Genomic DNA, 22567 nt, shown 5'->3' with positions numbered 1-22567 from the left:
AAGTGCTTACACGGTCTGTTTTTATAGTGCAAGATGTAATGTGATACATTAATACCACAATTAATCAAACCTATTAACTCCTTACAAGTTCCGAACAGTCCTTTGACCATGCAACACCAACCCTTCATTTCTCTTGCTTTGACCATCAAATGAAGCAACATGCAACTCTTCGGTTTCCATGCTTTGACCATGCAATTCCAAATTCCTAAAGATTACAAATTAATGCTATTCAATATCCCCTCTTAATTTGTAACCTTTAGTTGCTTCTTGAATTTGTTGAACTTGTCAATAGTAACAGCTTTTGTCATGATGTCTGCTGGTTGATCATCGGTCTTGATAAACTCCATCTTTATTTCTCCTTGATTAACCAAATCTCGAATGAAGTGATGTCGTAGTTCAATATGCTTGGATCGTGCATGGAAGACTGGATTCTTTGTCATAGCAATCGCAGACATATTATCACAATGAATTATTGTTGGTTCATCTTGCTTGAATTTTAAGTCTTCCAAAATTCTTCTGATCCAAACTGCTTCACAAGCTGCATCTGTTGTAGCTATATATTCTGCTTCTGCTGAAGATAATGCTACAGATTTTTGCTTCTTTGAACTCCAAGATATCACATTAGATCCTAGGCAAAAAATATATCCAGAAGTGCTTTTTCGATCATCAATTGATCCAGCCCAATCACTATCTGTGTACCCAATAAGCTTGCAGTTGTTCTCTTTTTTCAATTCAATGCCATGATTCTTTGTACCTTTAAGGTATCTTAAAATTCTTTTTGCCGCTGTCAAATGAATTTTGCTTGGTTCATTTAAGAATCTAGAAAGCAAACTTACTGAATGTGTGATATCCGGCCTTGTGTTGAGATAGATCAAGGAACCAATTAATCTTCTGTAGAGAGTGGTATCAACCTTTCCACTATTATCATTAACTTGAAATTTTTCATTTAACGCCATAGGAGTAGAAACCGGCTTGCATTGACTCATGTTAAATTTCTTGAGCAGATCTTCAATGTATCTTTCTTGAGATAGAAAAATGCTTCCAGGTCTTTGCTTGATTTGAATTCCAAGAAAATATTTCATAAGTCCCAAGTCTGTCATTTCAAAATCTTTCATCATTTTGGTTTTGAATTCTTCCACCATAATTTTATTGGTCCCAAAGTAGATGAGATCATCAACATAAAGGCATACGACCAAGAAATCCTTTTCAACTGTCTTCACATAGAGAGATGATTCACTTGTGCTTCGATTGAAACCATTTTCGATGAAGTAATTGTTGATTTTGCTATTCCATGCTCGAGGTGCTTGTCGTAACCCATATAATGCTTTTTTAAGTCGAAACACTTTGTCTTCTTTTCCTTTGATCTCAAAACCCTCAGGTTGTTCAACATATATCTCCTCTTGAATTTCTCCATTTAAGAAAGCTGATTTAACATCAAGTTGGAAAACATTTACCTCCAATTGAGCCGCTAAGGCTAGAGCAGTGCGAATTGTTTCTATCCTTGCAACTGGAGCAAATGTTTCTGTGAAGTCAATTCCTGGTTGTTGAGAATACCCTTTCGCGACGAGTCGAGCTTTGTGTCTCTGAATTGATCCATCTTCATTGTATTTAATTTTAAAAACCCATTTTAGACCAATGGTCTTCTTTCCTTCAACTGAGTCAACGAGCTCCCATGTTTTGTTTTTCTCAATTGTTGACATTTCATCCTGCATTGCTTTTATCCAGCATTCTTCTTTAGATGCCTCTGCAAAAGATTGAGGTTCACAAGAGAAAAAACCAACCTCAACAGAATCATATATTTCAGTTAGCAACCTGGTCTTTCTTGGGGGACTTTCTGAGTCACTTTGTTCATTAATTGTAGAGAATTCAGGTGTAGAAATTGGATCAGTAAGACTTACTTGAGATGGACCAGGTTGAGATGATACTGCATTATCAAACTGAGATACACCCGAGTCAATAACTTCTTTTCCTTTCCAATCCCAAGTAGCTTTCTCATCAAAGATAACATCCCGAGAAATAATAAGTTTGTTTGTTGATGGTTCTAACAAGCGATATCCTTTTGATTCATCACTATAGCCAATGAAAAGAAGTTTCTGACCTTTCTCATCAAATTTCTCGCGATGTTGGGATGGTATAAGTGCATATGCAATGCTCCCAAATATTCTGAAATGATCAACTGCTGGTTTTTTCTTATACCAAGCTTCATATGGGGTTTTGTTTCTGACAGCTTTAGTTGGCGATCGATTGAGAATATATATGGCTGTATGTACAGCTTCTGCCCAATAGAGATTTGGAATTCCCTTGCCTTTTAGCATGCTTCTTGCCATCTCCACAATCGTGCGATTTTTTCTCTCGGCCACGCCATTTTGTTGAGGACACCGACTAACTGTCAATTGTCTTTTGATGCCATTGTCTTTACAATACTCCATGAATGGATTATACAGATATTCGCCGCCTCGATCAGTTCTTAAAGTCTTCATAAGAAATCCACTTTGTCTTTCTACAAGTGCTTTAAATTGTAGAAAAATAGAGAATGCTTCAGATTTTTGACTGAGGAAATAGATCCATACCATTCTGGTGAAGTCGTCAATAAAGGTAATAAAATATTTCTTGTTGCCAGGAGTGGGAGTTTGCATAGGTCCACAAATGTCTGAATGGACAAGTTCCAATGGTGCTTTTGCTCGCCATGATGACTTTGGAAATGGAAATTTATGCATCTTCCCATAGACACATCCTTCACAAATATTACTTGCTATTTGAATATTGGGAAGACCGATCACCATATTTTTCTCCTTGAGCAAATGAAGACCCCTTTGATTAAGATGACCATATCGCAAATGCCATAGATGAGATAAATCTGCATCTTCAACTTTAAATGCACAATTGTTGTTTAGCGGCAACATAATAGAAAAAGTTTTGTTCCTCATTTCAACATTTGCCACAGTAATATTTTTCTTTTTATCAAAAATAGTGCACTTTCCATTATCAAAATGGATTGAAAAATCTTTTTGAATAAGCTGTCCAATACTTAGGAGATTGTATGAAAGACTTGGAACATAAAGAACATCAGTAATGAGATTTTTGTTACCTCCCTTTGTTTGGACAGCAATCGTGCCTTTTCCTTTTGCACTCCTAGAACTTCCATCGCCAAGAATGATGCTTGAGCTGATATTTGGATTGAGATCCACAAACATATCTTTGTTTCCAGTCATGTGGTTGCTAGCACCGCTATCCAAATACCATTGATGTTTTGATGCATCCCCATGTTGAGAATAGAATAAAACCTCCTTTTCTTCCTCTTTTGAGAAATTTGCAGCATCTTCTTTTTTCTCTTTGTTTTGAAACCAACAATCTCTTCCAGAGTGGTTAGGAATTTTACATCTTTTGCATTTAAAATAGCAATCTTTTGACTCATGATTTGATTTTTTGCAAATAATGCAAGAGTGAGGGTTACCAGATTTTTGTACCGCTTTAGCTTTCCAGTTGGTCTTCTTTTCATTCTTCCTCCACTTGCTGGATTTTTCCTTACTATAATTTGAGCCTTGATTGCTAGAGTCTCCATAATATTTTGAACCTGCCTCCGATGATTGCTTTGACTTGAAGGCTTGTTCAGTTGATTGAGCATTAGAACGATTGATTCTTTGCTCATGAGCGAGAAGTGAACCAGTCAACTCATACATAGTCATAGTTGATAAATCCTTTGATTCTTCAATTGCGGCAGCAGCATAATCAAACTTAGGAGGAAGAGATCGAAGTACCTTTTCAACAATTCTTTTATCTTGAATCTTGTCTCCGCAACTTTTGATTTGATTGACAGTATTTGAGACCCGTGAAGAGAAATCATGTATGGTTTCTCGCTCCTCCATTCTTAAATTATCAAAATCTCTCCATAGAGATTGGAGTTTAATTGCAATCGTCTTCTCTGTGCCTTGAAACTCTTGTTTTAATATTTTCCAAGCCTCTTTGGCATTCATGACACCAAAAATACGAGGAAAAATAGTTTTCCCAACTCCTTGTTGAATATAACGCAGTGCCATTGCATCTTGCTTTTTGTATTCCTTTAGCAACTTTTCAGCATCTTTATTGTCGCTGGTTGGGGCTTGATACTCGTCGTTATCAATAATATCCCAAAGATCCATAGAGATGAAGAATGTCTCCATTTGACTGCTCCAGAACTGATAATGTTCGCCTTCAAAGATAGGTACTTGGCTCGGAGAATATGCGAACAGAGTAGATGTCATTTAATCAAGGAAAAAAAATCTCCTGCACAAGCTTTGCTGGAATTTTCCTGATGTAGATGAAGATTGAACACCCTTGCTTCAAATAACAAGAAATCCAAATATGCTGCTCTATCTTCAAGAAAACCAGATTTAGGAGGAGGATGGATGGATGGATTTCGCTCTGATACCAAATTTGTTGGGTGCGAAAGCGTAGATGAGAAGAAATGAGATTTTAGATTGAAGTAGGAGTTGCTACAGCACACTCTCTTACAATTGCTCTCTTACTCACCTTGGCTCTCAAGTGCTTACACGGTCTGTTTTTATAGTGCAAGATGTAATGTGATACATTAATACCACAATTAATCAAACCTATTAACTCCTTACAAGTTTCGAACAGTCCTTTGACCATGCAACACCAACCCTTCATTTCTCTTGCTTTGACCATCCAATGAAGCAACATGCAACTCTTCGGTTTCCATGCTTTGACCATGCAATTCCAAATTCCTAAAGATTACAAATTAATGCTATTCAATAGTTGGATCTTATGAACACGGCTAGAGAGGGGGGGGGGTGTGAATAGCCGTCCACACTTTTCGCTTCTCTTGCTTAACCTTCGGTTATGCAGCGGAAATAATCAACTTGATCAGAGGTAAATGAAGATCAGCAGGCTAAGACGAGGATTTACGAGGTTCGGAGATAACTTGCTCCTACTCCTCGGCGTGTCCGTAAGGTGGACGACTCCTTGATCTTTCGGCAGATCGAACCCCGGTAACACCGGCTATAAACTTTCTCCTTCTCGGTGGAGGAACCTCTCCACAGTTTGTCTCAATGGATATGAATAAAGCGCAAGACAAAGGAGAACTAAAGAATGCGTCAAAGATTAAGAATAAGAAGAACAACAAAGACCGCTTGCAGCTCAAGACTGTCTCTCCAAAACCAGGACGTTGCTCTTCTTCTTCCTCTCACTTCGACTAGCAGATTGATTTCAAGCTTTTAGCACTTCAAAGAATGAACGTTCAAGAAGAATAATCGATAATTTCCTTAGCGCCTCTTCAGCTTCTTTTATAGACCTGCATCCTCGATTACTGCACCCAACGGATCTCTTGCAAAAGCTGTAGTCTCCCTTCCCTGCCAACTGCAGGTACTGCTACCTGCTTTCGTGCGCCGTTTGCTTGTAATCCTTTTTGCAGAAAAGACAGCTCGAAGATCGCCTTGGAACTTCCACTGTTTGTTTGAAATCTCCCTCCCAAACCTGTCCTGTATCCTGCACACTCAAAAGTTGCATTAGAACGTTCAACATTAGGACAGTATGAAAGAAAGCCATGTAACAGTCAAGTCCGAGCTTAGCTACCAAAGCATTCTCGGTCTTATCAGGTTCTGAGTCTCAAAGACTCCCTGATGATCGAGCTACCAAAGCTCACGGTCTCAAGCCGAGCTACCAAAGCTCTTTCAGACCAAAACAAGGGACCGGGCCATCAAGGCCCTCCTCCTAGAATCAAAAGACCGAGCCACCAAGGCCCTCCTTTTGAGATCGAGCTACCAAAGCTCACGGTCCGGAGCCGAGCTACCAAAGCTCCCTCGGACCTGTCCCGGCCATTCGCACCAAGCTCCCGGCCACTCAGGTTCTGAGCCACTAAGGCTCCCTGAAATCGAGCTACCAAAGCTCACGGTCCCGAGCCGAGCTACCAAAGCTCTCTCGGACCTGTCCCGGCCATTCGCACCAAGCTCCCGGCCAATCCGGTCCTGAGCCACCAAGGCTTCTCCTGGACCATCTCGGAGACAAGCTATAAAAGCTTTCTCCATTCTCCCTCGAGCACCAAGCTCCACGGTCCTGAGTCACCAAGACATCTTATCTCTCGGCCAAGGGTAATACCTTCCCGGTTTCACCTCTCATAATCAGATAATCACTTTCCCGGGCAAGATCTCACATCTCCCGGGCAGGATCTTATCACTTCTCCGGTCAAGGCACTCTCCAGTCCGGGCTATCCGAGTATTTTCCCGGACAAGCTTCTCTCGGCATTGTTTCTCTCGGCCAAGCATCTCTTCATCAAGATAAACTTCTTCCCGGGTAAGCTAAATACTTTCCCGGCCAAGATCCTGTTTTCCCGTGTTTTCCCGGGTAACAATTTGTCAGTGAAACCTTCTCCTGGACAGGCCAAGGTAAACATGTTCTTTCGGTCAAATTAAAACTTTCTTATCCCGTCTTCTCTTTTCCCATCTTCCCTTTGCTCGGTCAAGGTATTCTCCTTCCCGGCTTCACTTCTTCCATCCAAGATAATCTCTTTCCCGAGTGAACTTGATACTTTCCCGGCCATGACACTATTTTCCCGGGCAATATCTTCTCGGCTAAGAGTTCTCGGCTAAGCTATACGATCGGGCTTGATCGACCGCTGGTCGATCTGGAAAGCTGATCGACCACGTGGTCGATCAGGCCTATCTGATCGACCGTTGGTTGATCAAAACAGCTGATCGACCACGTGGTCGATCAGAGCTATCTGATCGACCAAGTGGTCGATCAAAGGAACGTGCATGCCATTCCCATGCAACTCCACATTAAAGGTTTCCATGCAACGTTGATTAATGATTTCCATTAATGCATGTTGCATGCTGCAACCTTTAATTAATTAATGTATTTAATTAATACATGCATTAATTAATTAATACAATCTTTAATTAATTAAAGTATTTAATTAATGCATGTGGGTAGAAACTTCATTAATCAAGGGGTTTCGGCTATTCCAAGTAAACTTTATCTCATCTAGCTCAACTAGCCCGGGTAAGACTAAACTTAAATCTTTTGTATTTAACCTGACATTACTTGTCAAACAACAAAACAGACTCAAGTCTGACCAGACTCAAATCTGACCGGATCAGACTGCATCAACAATCTCCCCCTTTTTGTTGTTTGACAACCAGATTTAAGTTTAGCCGGGTAGGTTCTTTTCTAAACTTAACTTTCTCTCCCCCTTTGTCAAATATCAAAAAGATTTTGTGGGGATCAGAATTTGGATTACCAGATACTCCCCCTTTTTATCTTAATAATAGAGAATGAGTAAAAGAATTCGGAAGTAACAATACTCCCCCTTAATTCATGATCTTTCTCTTATCCTCTAAAAGATTCAATTTTAGCCCGAGTAGCAAGTTTAACCAATTCTCCCCCTTACAGATTCAAGCTTTGTCTGGGTAGAACGTTTAAACAATTCTTAAACTTAAAAACAATTTTCCCCCTTAAAAACTCAAGTGTTAGCCCGGGTAAAGTGATTCAAGGGTAGCCCGGGTAGGATGGTTTCTCAACTTAACCAACTACTAACTTTAACCAACTCTCCCCCGTCGCCAGAGCCGCCGACGCCAGCCTTGCCGGCACCGGCCTCGCTGCCTGCGCCACCTCCCCGAAGACAAAGCCTCCAGAGCCTCAAATAGATCGAGGTTCAACCGTCTTCGTCGAAGACGGCACCATGGCCTCGCTTGCCGCCGACAGCAACCTGCCGGCAGCTTTCCAGCCTGCCTCACCGATGGCACGGGATCACAAGGATTGGAAGCGCCTATCCGCTAATTGGGAAAAAAGAAAAACGCAGGCAGCGCCTGTGCGCTGCCTTGCTACATCGGCCAAAACAGCGGGCAGAAATCGCTAACACTCTAACAGGTAAAATCTACAACAAAGCTCTGATACCAATGTAGATTCATGTACCTGTTGTAGCGTGATTCCGGCGGCGGCTAGCAAGCTCTGTCGGAGGAACGATCACAGACGGAAAGTCCCTCAGTTTCCACAAACCAAATCCTCCGATTTGATGTTCTTCGTCTCCGCTCCAGCAGCGTCGCTTCTTCTCTGATCTTGGATGCACAAACCACCAAGCACAGTAGTGCCTCTAGCCTCGTCTCACCTCTCTAGTAAGCCCCCCGATCGCAGAGCCTTCCTCTCCCTTTAATAGGGAGAGGAGGCGACCTCCCGGAGTGCACTTCGTGAAGAGAGGCGTGGTGGTAGTGGGCGGTTACGGAAACCGCCGGTGAGCGGTTATGGAAACCGCCAACAGTTGAGATGCTGCCTAATGGGGCAATTGACTGGAGGTCAATCCTCTGTCCATGGACTATTTTTGAAAAAGACTCAGATCATTTTTCCGCAATAGAAGCACATTGAACGCTTGCAAAGTCAGTGAGTAGATCCTTAAAGATTTGATAATGGTTAATAACATTTAAAAGTCCAGCTATCATTTCTTATGTTTCTGTAGACAGGATTGGAGAAATATCTTTAACGGAGCAGAAACAATCTGTTGCAGAGAACTGATTTAATGTTCCTTACACTGACCATAAACCAAACAGATCGAGCTAATAAAAAGTACAATTATGAGACATGATGAGTACAAAGGGTCTGTTAACCAGGAATTAGTTGGCAATGACAATCGTAACAACAAACAGTCTTATTGATAGAACATTCATGCTATATCTCACTGCAGAAATAGTTTATCAAAAAATAACAATGAACAACAACAAAATGAAAAATAACAGAAAATGTGCTTGTGTAACCAATTCTAAAACCAGTCGAAGGCCACAACTAATCTATGTTGACTTCAATTTTAAACAAATCACCATAAATCTACACAGAAAGTGAAGCTTAATCAGCTAAGATCCATTCTTGACTTCATATATTTCCATGTGGTTTTTCACCTTGGACATTTCAAAATATGTTTGTAGTTTCATGCACCAATAACAAGGAAAATATTACATAACAGTTAACAATCCAAAAACATCTATTAATTACCACAAACACTGGTTACATTGTTGGCACCGTATGGACCAGGATCTCAGTTTAATTTTCTAGGCATATATATATATATATATATATATATATATATATATATATATATATATATATATATAAAAGCAAACGGAACCACCAGCAATTTATCAATGGATAAAATTTTACTATTATATGTGGTACTAAATCTTAGAATAAGAAAAGAGTAGATTAAGCAAAGCCTCTTTTTATCATCAACCATTTCCCCCTATCCTTTAGTACCTATCTTTTTTAGCATGAACATTTGTAATAATTCTATTTTACTTTCTGTGCCTTTCCAAAAACATATAAGAGAGCAAATTTATCTATATATACATCCACAAAGACAATCATGAGCTATTAGCAAACCTCTTGCCTCCTCATTGCTTATTGTCTGGGTTTCTAAGCCTTCTCTCATAAAAAAGATAATAAAACCATAAAGAATCTTCACCTATGTATTTTGAACACCATGATGACTGGGAGGAGGATATTATCTCATCCGAACCTCTATAACTCAAAGGATCCTTATTACTTTTTGCCTAATTTCCAAAGCCTTCTCTCTCTTGCAAGGGTGAAAAAAAAAGATTTTCAACCCATATATTTTAACACAAAGATTAGAGGGAAGAGAAATCCATCTTATCTAAGTTCCAGTGGCTCAAGGATCATCATCATCATTGAAAACCATAAACATTTTGACCCATGCACTTTTAACAAGGAGATTACTAGGAGATCATCAGACCATGTTAATTCCTGACTATTTCAAATTGGATACATAAATATTATCTCCAAAACCTATGCAACATAATTCGCTAGCAATATTTAAAGTTCATAAATTACTTATAACTACATTAACTAGAGTTGCTTTTGGCCTCTCTCCAGCTTTTTCACTTTTAACTCTAACAATTCAATTAAATATGGTCAAACCATCTTAGCCTACTTTCTATTAAAAAAGGACAATTCGGTGCACCAAGCTCCCACCAATAATCTATTGTATACAGTCTTACCTTACTTTGCAAGAGGTTGTTTTCGAGACTTGAACCTGTGACCTCCAGGTCGTATGGCATCAACTTTATCGTTATGCCAAGACTCTCCTTCACTTAACCTACTTTCTATTGGCTAATTATATTAATAAAGCTAAACCAGATTATAGTTGGATACTAATATTTATTATTTTATCTTTGCTATTAATCCCACACATAGATCTTAACATATGACACTAGTTCATAAAGTATGACTGATCATATCACTCATAAAATCTTCTTTTTTAACTGAAGAGGCACACAACAATCATGCAAAGCATTAGAAGTTCCTTTCTATTTCAACCACCTGCCCTTTGTTCTATTAAATGTTTCTTCATCATTATCTGCTTGGTGAATGATATATCCAAGAAATTTCACAACTATTTCATGTCATTCCATCTTAAATATTTTCTTGTTTCTTTTCACATTATTAAAATAATATTTCATATATTCAGTTTTAGATTTACTGAACTTATCTCTAGTTTCTAAAATGTAATCTCAAATAAATTTCTTATACTTTTGTCATCAGCTCACATCTCGTCAACCATGTGGTTATCAGAGTTCAAGTGGAATTAAGCTTAGACAACTAAGTGCAGCACCATAGACATAATTCATTAAGCTTAGTAATCAAACTTTCAAATCCACAAATGCATAGATTGTGTTATTCTAAAACTTGGGAATTTCAAGGGTCACAAAAAGCAAGTATAAAAAGAAACCTAAAAGATCTTCTCACCAGGAACATAGATCACAAATTAACAACCTATAACCATAATTATTAAAGGTGCTTGCCTAACTACCCCTAGACGCAACCAAGTGAGCCTCTTGCGCTTGGTCGCCTTAAATGTGCGCCCTGTAAGAGGCGACAAGCGCTCTTGAGATGCGATTTCCTCGTCTCATTGAAGCAAGACATACATATGCAAATCAGCCCCAAAATAAACTTTTTAAAGCTCAGTCTATACCTTTAATTATCCTTTTAATTAATTACATAGCATGCATGCGGCACTTATTTCTCTACTTATGAATGAAACTAGAGTGTTTTTGAACATGTAAGTATAAATATTTAAACAAATATTAAATAAATTTATTATAAAATAAAATTAAAATAATTTTTTGTTTTGTGTGAAGCTTCAATCCAAAAGAACAAACAGGTTAAAACAAAAAAATATAAATGATTTAATTTTTATTAAGTATAATAGAACTGTAAGGCATCGATATAATACGCATGACACTGTAGATCTTATTTCTTAGGATGAGATAGATAATAGCAATGAATGGTTGATGGGGGATTGAATAATAACACTGATGAAAAAATAATTTAGTATTTGATGATGACAATTTAATTAAGAATGAAGTTACACGAGGTTTTGGAGTTGGTGAAGATGCCTACAGTTTTACATCTCGAATTTCATCTTCTTCAAAAGAGGTGAAACTACACCAAAAGGAACTAAGAGAAGATCTTCTATAAATCAACTTATTGACGAAGAGGAGGAAGAAATTGATATTGAGGAAATCGATGAAAATTCAGCTATACAAATCTAAAACGTCTGGTCATGATGATAATAATATAATTGAGAAAAATAATGAAGATTATGATGATTCAGATATTTAATTTTTTAAATTTGAATTATGAGTATAATATATTTATTTGCTAGTGAATTTTATATTTATATTATTTTAATATTTTATGGACTATAATTTTGTTATTGAAATATTTTGGTAGAAATTCCCTATATATGTTTGAATCAAAGTTTAAAATATCGATCCGTACCGGAATTTTGGTCTCGGACCGGAACGATATAGTTTCGGTACCGTATCGTACCGTGCCGGTATAGTTTCAGTATTTTTAAAATATAAAATATATTAATTAAAAAAAAATTAATCTAAATATTTAAAAATAAAAAATAAAATTTTTTTGATAATTTTATAGGTTTTAATAAAGCATATTTAAATTATCCCAAATCATAACTTTGAACTATAGCTAGGAATTGATTATTAAAACATAATTAAAACCCTAAGTTTTTTAAAAGAAAAAAGAAAAATCGTGCGCCGCGCGATCAGTACGCGTGGCCTGCGTGGAGGGTTGCCAGGCCTCGGCGGCGCCTCCGGCGGCGTTGCTGGGCCCCGGCGGCGTCGCCGGCCTCGGGTGGGACCTCTGGCGGCGTCGCCGAGGCCGCACGACGCCTCCGGAGGTGTCGCCGACCCCGAGCAACGCCTCCGGAGGCGTCACCAACCCCGGGCGACGCCTCCAGAGGCGTTCCTTGGCCGGAATTCTTGTGTCGGCGCTGTGCCGATGCCGATGCCGCGGCGAAACGAAATTTTTCGTGCGTATCGGGCGATACGGCACGAGATTTCAATCCTTGGTTTGAATTGTAAAAATTTATACTCAGAGCGCCTTACTTCGATAAAACGTGTGTTTCACCTTTCGTTGTGCACCTCTAGCCCTATAGTACCTATACGTTTTTGGGTGCCTCACGCCTTAAATAACTATGCCTATAACAAAATGGTAAAAGGCAAGTGTTTCAGAAAGCATGACTTGGTTTGGAAAATATTCTTGACTGTAAACTCAAAAGATCCCCAATTTCGAAAGTTCTCCCCAGGGTTGGATGGGCCTTTTACTACTAACCATAAAGGGTCAACTACATGGGATCTTATTGTGTTATTTAACTCTATGCAAAAGTATAATCTTTTAAATCACTGCTAATTGCTCTAAACAACATATTCTTAGATTTCCCTTTATCAATCAGACCTTTAATTCTATGATTCTAATATACGACACACATTGGTCCTATAAAATTTGATAATGAACAAGGTTTAAGAAAATGTATGCAATGTAGAATGAGTTGACTTATTATAAAAAAGCATTCTGAATTCTTTTTAGTTTTCTCTCTTCTTGCCATGCCGAAATTAGAAGACAGTTTGAAATATTTATAAAAAAAATTGAGAAGTGACAAAAGCCAAAGAATAATTTTTAAATACTTCTCAATCCTTCCTCTCTAGCCAAAATATCCTTATTAATCTCCATGTTCCCATACGCCCTAATAGCATATATTACAAAGAGAAAAATAGACATCTAGTTGGCATTCGCATTCCATGAAGGATATATTTCAAATCCTTTTCAATCCTTCCTTTCTAGCCGAAGTATCCATCAAGCAATCTTCATGTTGCCATACACTCTAAAAATAATATTGCTGAAAGAAAAATTAGGCATCCTATTAAAACCAAGAATTAAAATTTCATGTCGAGACGGCCGAAACAAGCGAAATATTTCGTTCCGCTCATCGATAGGCACCAGCACGACCCGGCACAAGACCCAACCGCAGGAGGGGTCCCCCGACCCCGGCGACCGCACTGGAGTGGTCGGGCGACCTGGCGGCCGTGTGACCCCGACGGCCTCACCGGAAGGGTTGCGCAACCCCGGTTGCCTTGTCGGAGTGATCACGTGACCCCAGTGGCCTCGCCACGTCGTTGGAGGGATCGCGTGACCTCGCATCCATGCTAAGGTCGCACTCGTGTCGGGAAAAAATTGAGTTTTTTTAAATTAAAATAGAACTTTGATTAACTCGGATAATTCAAAGAGACTTAATTAAACCTTAATAACATTATCTAATTAATTATATATTTTATTTAAACCCTAATAATTTTTTTATTTATCTCTTAATTATGTTATTATTTTTTAATGAATCCAATCAGCCCTTAACCTAAATAAATAATCAAACATATTTCCTAAAACTCTAATCATATTATCCCATTAAAATATATAAAAACTGATTTAAAATTCTAAAAAAAAAATTATATATTCCTAAAACCCTCCACAAGGGCCGCGAACGACTTCCATGGGTTATTGCAGCTGCGATTTTTTTTATTTAGTTAATATTTTTTTATTTTTTAAATATGTATTTTTTAAAAAATAAACTATTATTATTAGTTATAAAATAAAAAATTATTTCAAAATTTTTAAATAATTTTAAAAATTTATAAAATAATTTATAAAATAATTTATTTTAAAAAAATTAAAATTAAATATAAATTTAAAATAATCTAAAAAAATTTTAAAATTAAATATAAATTTAATATAATCCAAATTTTAAAGAAAATATAATTCTTAAACATTTCAAATAAATTTTTTAAAATTAAAAATTTACAAATACATTCTTTTTTTAAGATTTCCAAATAATTTTATAATCTTTCAAATAATTTTATAAGTTTAAATTTAATTTTGAATCTTAAAAATTATTTTTTAAAATAATTTTTATAACAATTTAATAAGCATTATCATATGACAAAATATTGAAATATAAATTCAACATTTCAACATATAAAGCATATTTAATAATCAAATATTAATAAAATTAATATATTTATATTTAAATTTTAAAAAATACTGAAACTATATCGGTACAACATGATATAATACTGAAACTGCATCATTCCGATCCAAAACTGAAACCTCGACATGGGTCGAGATTTTAAACCTTGATTAAAACAATTGTATATTACAACTTCATATGTATTTAATTTTGGAATTGTCATTCTCATGCATGTTACTTTATAAATATCATATCTTTCCCAAATCTTCATAGTCAAATCCTCTTCACAATTTGTGATTCCCTTTACTTACTCCCACCATGTGTGTTTGCATATGCTTTGTTTTGTTTATCTTGTATCTCCGGGTAGAGAAAAATTGTCTACTACATCTATCAAATATGTACTTTTTAGCTATTCTCACATGTAAGAAAATATCAATGCCATTCTCTTGAGTTGTAACAGGTTTTTATTTTAATAGTCGTAACATTCTTTAACTTTACTTTGTTCTTCTGTCTGTTGTAAAAGTTCTTCCAGTTCCTAATCCAATTCTTCTTGTTCCTTGATTATTTGTCCCTACTTCATCATCTCTCCTATAGAAATAGCAACATCAGAGCATCAACCATTTAAGTACTTATGGTAAAAGGTCAAAAGTTGAGCCTGTTACAATCACTCAAGATTCTCTAGCTTTTCCAGCGCCATCAACTATCTCAGAACTTGTCACTCACCTTGATCTCCTATAGCTTTTCAAAAAGGTACTCCGAACTCCTAAGTTCACTGCTTCACATCCTCTTTTTAGATATATCTCTTATTTTACCTAGCTATTCTACCTCATTTCTTACTTCATTTCACATTCTTCTTTAAATTGTTCCAAAGGTTTTGCCTGATTAATGATGACAATATACTATAATTGATGAGAAAGTATTGCATAGACTTAGAAGTTGGTTCTTCTTTCCTCCACAAAATCAATAATTATTGTAATTGGGTATTCATTATACAGATCCTCCCTAGAGAAATTATAGATCAATTGAGAGTTCAATTGGTGACTAAATAACACTCAAATTTATGGAGTTGATTACTTGATACATTTTCCCTTCTTGCTATGAGTACCTTAATTCTCTGCTTTTTTACATTGGCAACTATATTTCAGTGGTCATCACATCAATTAAACATCAAGAATAATTTCTATATAAACTAACCTCCTTGATTTTGTTGCTCAGAGGGAGATTAATTTGATGTATAAATTGAAGTACTTATATGGACTGAAGAAATCTACTTGAGTATAGTTTGTTAAATTCAGCTATACTCTTTTTCATTTTGGTTAATTAAAAATATAAATCTGTCTGTATTTTATCATACTTATTCCCTTGCAAAAAAACATCATTCTTATCACTTATGTGAATGATATCATCATTACTTCTCGATTATAACTATATCAGTATCACAAGATTGAAAAAAAAACTTCACCAGTAGTTTCAAATTAAGATCATAGCAACCTAACGTAATTTCTTGGTATAGAGGTTGCTCGTCCCCGGGGCAATGGTGCAACGGTAGGACATCCGGGTTGTGACCTAGGGACCTGCGGTTCAATCCCTAGCTACGGCGTATTTGTAGGAATTTTCCTCCAAATGGGGAACGCAATCAAAGGATGTTGGGCATCTGGATTGACCGTCGTATGCGCTTCCCGATTTACTCTGGTGGTCGGTAGGAAACTTCCGTGGGACCGGGCCGACCACCCCCAGGGAATGAGTCCATGAGACTGACTGGGATTTATCATTTTTTTGGTATAGAGGTTGCTCATTAGTTTAAGGCACAATCAATGAGGCTGGTATATTAAGAGTTGATACTCCCCTAGATTTCAATGCAAAACTAATACAAAAAGAATTTGTTATCGAATTTAGAGAAGTACAAGAGACTAGTTGGAAAATTGCATACCTTGCAGTCATTGAGAGATGATGTCTCATTTTCTGTAAGTGTGATTAGTTAATTCCCTAAGGTTTGTACCATAACTGAGAATCAGCCTTGAGAGTTCTATATCTTAAGAATGCTCTAGGTAAGGTTCTTCTGCACTCGTATAATGTGACCATGGACATCTATAAATTGTGTTGTATACAAAATACAGATATGAGTATGCTCTCTACAGATACAAAATCCTCATCAAGAATGGCATTCTACTTAGAGGCAACATAATATCTTGAAAGGACAATAAGCAAATTGTTGTAACTAAGTCAAGCAAAAGTAGAATATAAAGTCATAGCTCTTGCTGCATGTGAATTTATTTAGCTCAAAGAGTTAACGATTAAGTTTATGAAAATTGAGTAATTATATTGTCATACTCAAGCTGCCATGAATGTTGCTTCCAATCTTATTTTTAATTGAAGAAGAAAAGTTATTGAGATTGATTGTCACTTTATCCAAGAAAAGTGCAGTTTAGTGAAATCTTTATCTCTTTTATCACTTCATCCAAGAAAAAGTACAGTCCAAAGATAATCTCATCTCTTTTGTTAGTTCCAATAATTAGTTAGCTGAGAGGCCATAAAATTGAGTATATCTATAATAAGTTTTACGATATTTTTGAATGTAAAGGGAAATGTTAAGTATAAAATTTTAAGTAGATTAGAGCTCAGTTGTAAACATACCAATCTGAGAGGTGTAAATATAAATGAGCAATGACAGTAATCTATATCATGGTAGAATGGACTGCCTAAGAAAATGAACCCTAATAATTTTTTTCCTTTGAGTAAAAATGGCTGCACGGACATTTACATGTCATGTTGGTAGCCTCCAAAGAGAATATAAGTGAAATAGGTTTCAAGCACCTATGTTCATTAGACATAATAATTTCCACACTAATTATTCTCTAAGTAACATGATAGAATGAGTTGGAAAAGGAGTGAACATGACCGTCAATGTGTTATAATTTTTGTCTAATTAGTTAACAATTAAATCCCCTAAAATACGACATAATGCTTCCTAACCTCTATCCTTGTGTCTATGGTGTGAAATCTCATACCGTACCAAGCGAAATGGTAAAAATGTATCGTTCCAATAAATTACTGAAACACGATACCACTCGACACATACAATCTTTACTTCATCTCCTTCTTCCTCAACTTCCAACCCGTCAGCGGCACCATGCATTGAAAAGTCAACATGATACCAAAATAGCATTATTCTAGTCAAATATCAAAACTCCATCACAATTCAAGATTTTGAACTTTGCTTGTGTCCTTATGAAAAGGGCCCAAAGAATCAAATATACAAGAGCAAGATGTAAAGGACAATTAATTGATCCTATCATAACTCAAATGTCCATGGTCCAGTGTCAAAATATAGAGATGTCACTAATCACAAGGTCATTTTTCCTCCAATGGTGTAGCAATCTAACTACATAAATGATCATGTTGATTTCTTGAGGGAAAAAGATCGAGGGAGACAACTGGAATGTTGACCAAGCTAGCTCTTCAACATAAATTATGATTTTAAGTTAGCCAAAAAAACTTTCACATAAAATTAAATATGCACAACCATTTCTACATAACAAAACAATGCTAATCATAGTAAGAGAAAACAATGCTAAGGTAGTTCATTTATCATTAAACAGAAAATGATGATTCATAATCCAATATCCATACTATACTGATAATTATATTTCAATAGATAACCTGGCAAAGAAGCAACAAAGTACAAGGATGAAAAAAAACAATAGGAAAATGCTCAAGCTTAGGTCAATACTAGTTCTTCCACGAAGTCTTGCATCGAGGCCTATATCTATGCATAAATGACCTAACATACTCTGTGAGACTAAAAAGTGGCATGTTCTCCTTACTTATTCATCCTACACTAGCCGGCATTCATACAATGTAATGATTTAATCTTTCTGAACAGAAATATGACATCGTATAATTAAATTTTAAGCTAACTTTTGTCCCTGAGCACAAGTCTCAGAGAAAATTATAAAAGTGAAAAAAGATGTGTCCTGCTATTAATTATAAAATTCAGTTTGGGGCAGCATTCTGCTAATCATATATGTTGCAGGTTAAATAATACAGAAACAAGGCTAATTTTGTTCCCTCGATTTGCTCTTTTACTTCCTAATTTCAATTTTTATGCATTTTAACTGAATGCAAATTTTAAATTTAATTCATATCAATTAACAGATCCTGCAAATGCTATCCTCCTCATCTAATCCAGACACCAATAGTCATCTTGTGGCACTAATAGAAACTTGCATGAGCAAGGATATTCCTGAAAATATGAAAGCTAAAAAACAAAAATTTAGTGTCAAAGGGAATATAAAGGTTGAAGAATATTGACATTATTAGATATAGACATTTATTATTTTTATTTTTTATTTTTATAACTACTTTTCCTAGAATAGGCCCTAAACTCTAACTATAAATAGAGTCTTATATCTTGTAATTGGAATAAGATTTCTTAAATTATTTTGATAACATGGTATCAGAGCATTAGAGAAAATTAGGTTTTTATTTGCGCCGACTTTCGCTCCACCTCGCGCCCGAAGTTTGCAACGGCGCAGCGCGATCTCTCCTCAGCGCGAGCGCGACGTCTTGCTTCCGCTATCTTTCAGTTTCGATTTCAATCGCGTCGCGCAGCAAGGGGCCGAGGCGCGTGTAGAAGACCGCCGAGCTGTCGCGTGATTCCGACCTTGCCGGCTGATGTGCGTAGGATATATAACCATTTCTTACACTCCCATTCATAAGCGCGAAGTTGTTCTTTGTATGGCCGCTCGGGCCTGCACCCCTCGTGACCAGAGGATGGTCGTGAAGATCCCTCACGGAGGGTTACCTGACGCGAGGACTCAAGAGCGGTTCCGGGAGCATGGGGAATCGACCCTCTCATTGGCGGCTGCGAGTGGCTCCGTCGGGAACCCCCGGTCCCTCGAGCGGCATGGGGGCACGAGGCCCACTCTGACGGAACGTCATCATTTCTACGATCGCGGGGTCTCCTCTCGGAGCCCTCAGCATCCTCCCTTCGCCCGGAAGCCTCTCGAGAGTCTCACTGTGACGCCCTCACATTGGTCGCGATCGCTGCCAATGGTGATGAGGAAGGGATGTTCGCGATGATGGTGGGGCTCTCTTCCGCCAAGACTTTGTCATCGCGCCTCCTTTTGAGGGACCGCCGATCTCGGGGACCTCCTGAATCACAACTTCCTGTTCCTCTGATTTCTCTGGGGTCTCAGTTAGAGCTGCGCCCTCGGATGCTGCGAGAGATTGGAGAAGATCCCCTGCACGAGATAATCGCCACTGCAGTCGCTGGTGCATCGCCTCGTGATACATGGTCGTCGGGCGAAGAAGTCAAAGAGGGGGGCTTGGAACAGCAAGTTCTCTGGACAGATGGTGAATGGAAGGCGGTGCGACACCCCAAGCTTGCTAATATACCTCATCAGGTTATAGTCAGCAGTTGTTAGATGAGATCCTATCTCTCCTGATCTCGTCGTTCAGCTCACATAGCTTTAACCGTACGACACAATTAAAACTCACGACGCGAAAAGACAACCGTTGGTGCTTCCGTACGGGCCTTCAGAAGAGGTAGCGATTGGGCCCCAAACCCACAAGTCCATCCGGTAGGCCCATGCGGCCAACGCAGTAACGAGCGGACAAGCGCGCAAATGCCACTCGTCATCATCGTCCCTACCGGTACAAGCATCCCAAAGAAGTTAACTACCAGCTATAATTCCTCGTTACCCATTCACAACAAGAACGTGCCAAAGCTGAAACCGAGTACGATCAAAATTACAAGTGTGTCCACAAATACAAGAGGAGAAAGGAAGAAGAGAGAAGGCCAGAGAAGTTCCAAAATCTCGACAACGAGAAGAAGCGTTGATCGACACCAACCGAGCCTCTTTCAATCAGCCCGCTCCGAGGGCGGAAGATCCTCCCACACCTGTAGCGGGTCCAACACGCTGAGGTCAGCTTGAGGGGGAAGTAAACCCACCTCTACACATTGGTGGAGCGCATCCTCAAAGTCATGCCTTAGCATGCCACTGCTACGAGAGGCAAGTATGTCAAAGAATTCAGGCGAGCGAAGGAAAGCAGCTCGATGTTCCTCCTCGCGCTTCTGTTCACCTTCCTTGAACGCCCGTAGCTCTTCGCGAGCTGCGTCCCTTTCGATGCAGGCCTCCTTCAGTGCGTCTGTCAATTGCTGCTCCCTAGCTATTCAAAAATCTTCCTGGGCCAGCAATTCGGTGTTGGTATTAGCCAAGACCTCTACTTCGAGGCAGGACCAACGATGGTGATTTTCTAAAATGGCCAAGTCCATTTTTTGCTGATAGAACTCTCGCTGGAGCTCTGAGAGAGGCGCCTCAGACATCTGGAACATGCTCTCTGTGTACTCCGCTCGGTATCGTAATTCGTCACACTGGACCGTGGCCGCTCGGGTCTCCGCCTCCGCATCCTCCGCGCGTTGTTGCCAGTCGGGGACTTCCATCATTCGGACCCTCATTTCTGCTAGTCTCTACCACAAGCCCTGGGCCTCACTTTCTAGTTTGGCCACTACCTTGACTGAAGATCTGGTGGGCTCTCGTCCATCATAAGGGGCAGGTGGAAGTAGAGAAACACCTAGTGTCGAGGGGACCAGCTCCACAACAACGGAAAGTAGATCTCCTGAGACGTCCGACCTTGTCCCTATTAGCCCCCCGGAGGCTTGCGGTCGCATAATCTCTCCGAACGCATCAAGAAGGTCAGTCATGGGGGAAAACCCTCGCTTTAACTTATGGCGCATCGCTTTACTATACATGTCGTTCTCTAGAGGCGGTCACGGCGAGAAAGATAAGGATATAGGGGAGGAAGCAAAGATCGCGCGTGTCCGACTCTGCTAGTTAAGCCTGCGCCAGAAGGCATCGTACCGTTGGATTATAAGGCGGCGACATAAACAGTCAGATTCGATATGGATCGTCAGCAAAAAGCTACAATGATGACATAGTAGGTGATAACGCATGACACCCACGCCTGGCCAGTTAGGGCTCGCCACTCGTCCCTCCGTCAAGTCATCGTCATTCCCGTGGCGAACCACGCGCCGCCTATCTCTACTTGCCCCATGGGCATCGGTACCTGGGGCCTGTCCCAGATAACGACAAGTCAGCTCATACCATAGGCATCTGTATCTCTACCCGGAACCTTGAATTAAACTGAAACACTAAAGGCGTTCGCATCACACACTTGCATACAGAGAATAGACAAGGACTTCATGCAAGGACTAGGCTGTTAACAAAAAGAAGGTAAGTGTGAACACAACGTTAGGGATTGTCAGCTCTCACAGAAACCGACAGCTCTTCAAAAACACACAACAAATCAAGGAGGCTGATATCTGCATCGTGGGGGAGTAATCCCACCTCCACGCATTGCCGTAGAGTCCCCTTAAATCCATATCACATCATTTTGCTGCTCCTATCCGTCAGGGCTTCGAAAAACTTGGGAGATTGGAAGAAGGTTGCTCGTCGCTCAGATTGGTCGTGTTCTGCGGCTAACTCCTGGTCCTGCAGCCGCTGCTTCACAATTTCCGTTTCGATCTGAGCCATGACCAATTCAAAGGACAATCGGTCAGCCATTTCTTCCACTCTTGGTACGGCTTGCAATGCGGACGCTGGTGGCGCCTATTCGGTCGTGTGGACTAGCAGCGCATCCCGCTCTGCCAGAGCACGCCCCAACTGCTCCTTCACAGTCATCAATTCTTCGTTGCTTGCTGCCTGCTTCTCTTGGCTTTGTCGCAAGTCCTGTTCCAGTTGCCGCAAGCAGTCCACGCTTGAAGTGGCTTGCTTGCGCCACTTCGTGATCTCCGCGGTAGTTTCCATCAATTTCCCCTTCGTCTGCTGAAGTTCCTGGGGGGTTTCTTCCATCAAGACCCTCAGCTGCCGATGACATTGAGCGCAATCCTGAAGAAAGGTCGGTAAATATTGATGGGCTAGCTGGAGCTCCATCAGGCCCTGACGAGCTGAGCGTAGCGCATTATCAAGGATCTCATAGATGCCTATTTGGAGAAGGATATTTTGTTCATAATCCTGTAACATAGCAAATAAGGAGGAAGTGCTTCCTTCTTCCTTCTCTGTTTCGGCGACGCTGGCGATCAGGGGTAGTGGGATTGCCTCCTCATCCCTTTCAGCTGAAGATTCAGATACGACGGCGACTCCCGAGGACGAAGGAAGTGCCGCCCCCGCCAACGGTGCCTCTCTCTCTGTTTCTTCGACTGGCGACGAGGGAGAAGGCTCCATGACATGAGTGGGAAGGGGTGCCATC

This window comes from Curcuma longa, chromosome 19 (assembly GCF_044706935.1).
Source record: "Curcuma longa cultivar G26 ecotype Majalengka, Jawa Barat chromosome 19, ITB_CL_G26_1.1, whole genome shotgun sequence".
NCBI classification, from domain to species: Eukaryota; Viridiplantae; Streptophyta; class Magnoliopsida; order Zingiberales; family Zingiberaceae; genus Curcuma; species Curcuma longa.
Note: the sequence above shows the minus strand (reverse complement) of the source record.